This window comes from Rattus norvegicus, chromosome 16 (genome assembly GCF_036323735.1).
Source record: "Rattus norvegicus strain BN/NHsdMcwi chromosome 16, GRCr8, whole genome shotgun sequence".
In the NCBI taxonomy this organism is placed as follows: domain Eukaryota; kingdom Metazoa; phylum Chordata; class Mammalia; order Rodentia; family Muridae; genus Rattus; species Rattus norvegicus.
Window position 1 is genome coordinate 55,220,492 of NC_086034.1, and position 6,952 is coordinate 55,227,443.

The window sequence follows — 6,952 nt, forward strand, 5'->3', positions numbered from 1 at the left end:
GCTGTAAATTTGTAACATTTAGAAACAACATGAAAAAGGGGGAATAATTTTAAAAAGTGGGAGTACATGAGAAGCATACCTGCAGGAACAAGAATAATTTAATCAAACTGAACAGAAAACACAAGGACAGTTTATATACTTCCAACTAAAATCGAATCCATTTTAGCCCAGACTCTATCATTTTCTCCTTGGTGGTTTGATCACAGTTTTACTATATTCAGGTCTGACATTCTGTGTTTCTTTTAATCACTGGTGCTCTGAAAAACTCGGGAAGAATGCGCACCTGTGAAGCGAGAACAACAGACGTCTTTAGGACACAGAGTGCAGGGACTTCTGCTCCTGGCTTGTTCTCTCACAGGAGGACATGGTGGCTCTTGGTGAGACCCCAGTGCATGTGAAGATCACTTGCCTGCAGCTTTGGCTGTGGATACTTTTCCTTTCTGTATGGCTAACAGATGGATGTGCTCAATGCAACAGCCCCCCCCCAAAAAAAAACTGCTGACACCCTCGAGGTTCACTATTTACAGCTTGGCTGTCGTATTCCCATGTACTTTGGAGGCCAGAGACACATTATCACCATGAAGCCCCCACCCACCCTCATACTTAATATCTAGATACTTCTCTCTGTTCACCTCCACTAACCAAGCTCATGTCCTTGAGAAACAGCTTTTTGTCCAGAATGAATGCTATTACCATGACTGGGTGTGGAAATCCTGAATCCGTTGTTCTATGTACCTGTTTTTGGAGCCTTTCAAAGCACATTAAGACATAAATGGGTGTCGCTGCGCCAGGTCTCGAGAAGCTGGCAGAGTTGCTGGACAGACCGCCGCCCCTGCCGTGCCATGGCTGAGAGTGACTGGGACACCATGACGGTGCTGCACAAGAAGGGCCCCAAGGGCCGCACAGGCCAAGTCTGAACAGGCCATCTTAGAGCTCAGCGACGAGGAGAAGCTATGGAGACATCCAAGAAATGGGCCAGAACAAACAGCGTTCCATCAGGAAACACACGGCCAAGCTAGACTAAGACAGAGGTGCTGCATCACAACGGGGTGACCCTGGAAGTGGCCAAAGTGATCCAGTGGGGCCAGCAGAGCAAAGGCCTGACACAGAAGGATCTGGCCACGAAAACCAAAAAAGCCGCAAGTCATCGCAGACTATGAAAGTGGACAGGCCATTCCGAATAAACAGGTTTTGGGCAAAGTGAGAGAGCCATTGGCCTCAAACTCTGGAGGAAGGACTTGGGAAGCCTATCGAGAAGAGGCCGAAGGCAAAATGAAGACACAAAGCCTCCAAGCCACTGCTTCTGGCTGAGCTCTTCTGGCTGGTCCCCAGGACCACCAGCACTGCCGTGGGTCTCCTCACATGGTCAAACAGAACACGGGAGTCAGGCCTGTGTGACCCCTCAACCCATAATTGCTGTCAAACAAAGCAAAACCTTGAAAAACAAAACAAAAGACATAAATGGCCCTAATAATGACATCGTGTCCCAGAGTCCTTCTTCCCCTTTTGAACATCTAGTTTACAAGTGGACATTAAAGAAACAATCACTCTCAATGACATATGGATTAACCAGAGGAAGAACTGGAATGGCTAATGAAAATAAAGAGTAAAACACTCACACTGAGACAAAGCAGTTAAGAGAGACACTGGGTTAATAAAAAGATTACTGAATAACTTTTAGTATTAGATTTAAAAAATTGTTTATATGGGAAATGTAACAGCCTATCAGAATTGACTTTTTACAATTATGAACAGAATGAGTGGCTATTATGTTCAAGTAGTTTCTAATGTGGTTTAGGTGGACCTGAGATCTTGACTGGACCAAATCTGGTGTAAGTAGAAGGAAGAATGTATATCAGTTCTTAAAGGACTTTTTCAATTGGAAGAGAAAAGGCATAAACTATCATAGGCATGACGTTGTAATAGACCTGTGGGTAAGGATGTCCTGGTTATTCAGATTTAACTCCTGTTGGAACAGTTTTTGTTCAAAATCAGAGTTGTAGACTCAGCATTTTCTTGTTGGAGTCATTGGGTAATTTAACATATACTATAGTTCACAAGCTGGGTCATAATGATAAGTATTAGAGTTTGGTCCAGGGCTGCAAGGGAGGGGGACTTTATCTGATAATATTGAGCAGCTGCTGTTATGCTTGGTCATGAAAGACCATTTCCAGAAAGACTTGTTTGTACAACCTAAGAGCTGCAGAAAGACTAGCGACATTGAAGATATATGGGAAGAGTTTGACTGGGGAAGGAGAGAGTGTCACAGTGAATGCTGTGAATTCTGTCAAAGTGACTCCTGTCCAGAGGTCTGGCTTCTGACACCAGATGCCTCTTTTGTCGTGTCATGAGACCAGGATCATGCTGGTTTTGTTGCTCTAGCTCTGCAGTTTAAATCAAATTTGGGATTGTACTCCCTCCAGCAGGTCTTCGTTGTTGTTGTTCAGAATTACTTTGACTGTATTGAGCATTCTGCAATTCCATATAAAATTTAAAATGGTTCTTTCCAACTTCTGTGAATAATTCCATTGAAATTTTGATGGGGATTGTATCAAATTGCTTTTGGTTGATTTAATGTTTTTATAATATAATCCTGTCAACCCATGAGTATAGGCGGCCTTTCCATATTTTTGTATCTTCTTCAAATTCTTTTTTCTGTCCTAAAAGCATGTTTATACAAGTCGTTTACTTCCTTGGTTAAGTTAATACACACACACACACACACACACACACACACACACACACACACACACAGTGACATATATGTTTACATGTATATTAGGTTATTTTAAGTGATATTGTTTCCTTCATTTTGTTCTTGATGTGTTTGTCATTTATATATAGGAAGATGATCAAATTTGGTATGTAAATATTGTTTTCAATACATACTCTGCCTAATACATTAATAAGCTGCACATTAATAGTTTTTTGAAGGAGATAGTGACTTTTGCATATATTTCATCTGCAAATAAAGAGACTTTGTGTTCTTACTTTCCCATTAGTATCCCCTATCTCCTATATTTACCTCTCTTTTTGCTCAAGCTAAGCCTTTAAGCAACGTATTTAATAGGAAGAGGAAGAATGAATATGATTTCCTTGTACATAGTTTCTTCGACATGCATCAGTGATGATGTTGGGTGTTAAATTTATTGCATATTGTATTTACTCTATTGAGATACGTCTACTCTATCCCTACTTTATGTAGCATTTTTAGCATGAATCTTGGATTTTATCTGAAGTTTGTTCTGTGTCTAATGAAATGATCAAGAGATTTTTGTCCTTTATTTATGTGGTAGTGGTGGTGGTGGTGGTGGTGGTGGTGGTGGTGGTGGTGGTAGTGGTGTGTTTCTGTGTGTGTGTGTGTGTGTGTGTGTGTGTGTGTGTGTGTGTGTACATGTGCATGCATACATATATTGAACCATAACTCTCTTTGAGATGGTGTTGACTCAATCGTATTAGATAATATTTTGATATGTCCTTGTATTTGGTACCGTTTTATTGGAAATTATATATAGATCTAGATAGATGATAGATAGATAGATAGATAGATAGATAGATAGATAGATAGATAGATAGATAGATAGATAAAGATGTGTTTTCTCTTGCAGACCAAAAGTCTGGTCTTTTATTTACATATCAACTCAGTCATTACCCCAAGTTCCCCTTTGATTATCCCATGAATCAGCATCCCATGGCCAAGGCACTTGATTCTTAGAAAGAAACAGCCAAGCACATATTTTTAACATTGCAAATGAATTCAGAGATAGGCCTGCCTCTATGGTCATATTTATATTCTTTCTAAACATCCGGAGTCCTTTAATATTTCTGCTTTGAAGAAACAATTTCAAGTGTCTCCTTTAGCAAAACATCCATTAACCTACTTGCTCCAGCCAAACATGATCCTCCAAAAAAAAAAAAAAGACAGGAATTTCTACTTCAGCCTCTCATCCCTCTAGTGCCCACCATCTCCTCTCACCTCAAGATCCACTTGTCCTTGCTTTCTCTTCAATAAAGGGCAGTTTTTCCAAGGAAATCAACAGAAAATGACAAAACAAGATGCAGTAAGAATAGACTCAGATCCTTATATCAAGGCTGGACTAGGCAACCCAGTAGGAGGAAAGGGGTCTCAATAGCTGACAAAAGCATGAGAGAAGCTCTGACTCCTACTGTTAGGTGTCCCAAGAATATTCCCAAGCTCAACTTAAATCACAGCATGTATGCAGAGGACATAGTAAAGACCCACGGAGGTTCTGTAACTGACTAGTCTGTCTCTCTGAACCCCTATGAGCCCTGCTCAGTTGATTCTGTGGACTGCAGACAACTAATTCTTATTTTCATTGGACAAAGTGTTGTTTCCTTTGACATACAGAAGCTTCTCAGTTTCGTGATGTCTCATTGGTTAATTGTAGATATTAGTGCCTGCACTGTGCTCTCTGTTCACAAAGTCTTTTGTTGTGCCAATGAAGTCAAAGTTCTCCACTTTCTCTTCTACCAGGTTCAGTGTACCTAGGCTTATGGTGAAGTCTTTAATCCATTAGGAGTTACTTGTTGTGCAGGGTTACAAGTATGGATTTATTTGCATTCTTCTACATGCAGCCATTCAGTTTAACCAGCACTACTTGTTGAAGATGGTATCTTTTTCCCATGTGTATTTCGGACTTCTTTATTAAAAATTAGGTGACATTTGTGTGTAAACTTATTTCTGGGTCTTCAATTTAATTCCATTGATCTATGCTGCTCTTATTAATAGAGATCTATAGTACAGACCTTGGATGGTAATAACTCGGGGAGTTTGTTTGTTTGTTTTGTTACTGTTTTGAGGAGATTATGCTTTTTTTATATACTATATAGTTTCAGCTATTCTGGATATTTTTTTTGCATTTGTATATGGAACTGAAGTTTGCCTTTTCAAGTTATAAAGAATTTGTTTGAATTTTGATGGGGATTTCATTGAATTTGTAGATTTCATTAGGTAGGATGGCCATCTTCATGAAATTGATTCTACTGATCCATGACATTGGATATCTAACCATATTCTGGTATTTTCTTCAAATCAATTTCTTTCTTCAATGCCTTAAAGTTTTTATTATATAAATTTTAGACTTGATTAGACTTAGGCCAAGTCTTGTCTCTTTTTCTCTTTTCCATTATGAATTTTCCTCCTGTTTATATTTTGTGAACTAGTTTTAGGAATATTGCAACTGGTTCTTCTTTGAAAATCTTGTAGAAACTTCACCAAAGTGGCTGGATATAAAATTAACTCAAACAAATCAGTAGCCTTCCCCTACTTAAAGGATAAACAGACTTAGAAAGAAATTAGGGAAACGACATCCTTCACAATAGTCACAAATAATATAAAATACCTCAGTGTGACTCTAACTAAACAAGTGAATGATCTGTATGAGAAGAATTTCAAGTCTCTGAACAAAGAAATTGAAGAAGGTCCCAGAAGATGGAAAGATCTCTCATGCTCATGGATTGGCAGGACTAATATTGTAAAAATGTCCATCTTGCCAAAAGCAATATGCAGATTCAATGCAATTCCCATCAAATTTCCGACCAAGTACTTCATAGAGTTAGAAAGAGTAATTTGCAAAAACATTTGGAATAACAAGAAAACCCCAATATCAAAAATATCCTCAACAATAAAGGAATTTCTGGGGAAATCACCATCCCTAACTTCAAGCTGTATTACAGAACAATAGTACTAAAAATTGTATGGTATTGGTACAGAGACATTCAGGTAGATCAATGGAATAGAATTGAAGATGGAGAAATAAACCTACACACTTGATCCTTGACAAAGGAGCGAAAACCATCTGGAAGAAAGAAGATAGCATTTTCAACAAATGATGCTGGTTCAACTGGCAGTCAGCATGTAGAAGAAAGCAAATTGATCCATTCTTTTTTTTTCACATTTATATAATATAATTTTTAATTCAAGAGCTACAATCTTATTGGTAAGCTTCTTTCCAACTCTGTTACTATAGTTTGACATGAAGTATGAGCTCCATCAATGATTGACAATAAAACATAAGTACAACACAGTTTCAATAACTAATGTTATTGTACCATCATTGAAACCACTTTATTATTATAGAGACTACTCATTTTGGTATTCAGGGATTAAAGCTGAATCAAGGTAGCTAGGTAATGAGTAACACAAGTTAGACTTAATCCCAGAAATTATTACTCTAAACACAGTGATCTTTTAGACAAAATATACTTTCAGACATTCGTCTTATCTTCTTGTTTTTATTATTACTAGTGATAGCACTTATTAAACATTTTTCTATGGCATTGAGCTAAACCCATAGAACTTATTATGTACTTTAAGCACATTAGTTGTTGTCAACCATTCACTACTTTTTATGATACCTATTTGCAGATGAGAAAACTGAGATATGGAAAGGTAGAGAAATCTGCCCCAAATTATAGAATTTGAATACAATATAACATTATAGCAAGAAATTTGAGCTTTAAATTATAGTTGAGTATATCCAGAAAAGTTGACTTCCTTAGGGTTTTCTCTTAGACAAATGAGGTTTTGAAGCCAGATTCTGGTGCCACTAAATATCCGAGGGCTTTTCAATTTCAGCATGCAATATAGATTATTCCATGTTTTTTTTTCTTTTTTTTTTATATACATTTCAAGTGTTATTCCCTTTCCCGGTATCCGGGCAAACATCCCCCTCCCCCCTCCCCTTCCTTATGGGTGTTCCCCTCCCAACCCTCCCCCTATTGCCGCCCTCCCCCCACCAGTCTAGTTCACTGGGGGTTCAGTCTTAGCAGGACCCAGGGCTTCCCCTTCCACTGGTGCTCTTACTAGGATATTCATTGCTACCTATGGGGTCAGAGTCCAGGGTCAGTCCATGTATAGTCTTTGGGTAGGGGCTTAGTCCCTGGAAGCTCTGGTTGCTTGGCATTGTTGTACATATGAAATCTCGAGCCC

General features: G+C 38.6%; 1 pseudogene; it reads left to right on the plus strand.

The window, feature by feature from the left end:
* The first annotated feature begins 842 nt into the window (after nt 1-842).
* Edf1-ps4 (endothelial differentiation-related factor 1, pseudogene 4) lies at nt 843-1,276 on the plus strand (annotated as a pseudogene).
* The last annotated feature ends 5,676 nt before the right edge of the window (nt 1,277-6,952 follow it).